The following is a 257-nucleotide window of genomic DNA, read 5'->3' as shown; positions in this document are numbered from 1 at the left end:
TTTTAAGCTCTAGAAAAAAAAAAAATGCAGGGGAGTGGAAACATGATATCCCCATTTGCTTGACAAGTTTGATGATAGGTAGATGGAAACTTGCTTTAACATTCGAGTTTCATGAAGCCCGTGTTGATCAGCAGAGTGGAAACATGGCATACAGGCTTAAAAAATAAATGGAAACCTGCTTTACATACGAGTTTTCTGAAGCCTTTCTTGATCTTTTAGTTAGGGTGGGGTTACACATAAAGAAGTCAGCTGTGTGA

Source organism: Penaeus monodon, chromosome 26 (genome assembly GCF_015228065.2).
Source record: "Penaeus monodon isolate SGIC_2016 chromosome 26, NSTDA_Pmon_1, whole genome shotgun sequence".
NCBI lineage: Eukaryota > Metazoa > Arthropoda > Malacostraca > Decapoda > Penaeidae > Penaeus > Penaeus monodon.
The sequence above is the reverse complement of the archived record's forward strand: the minus strand, read 5'-3'. Positions refer to the sequence as shown.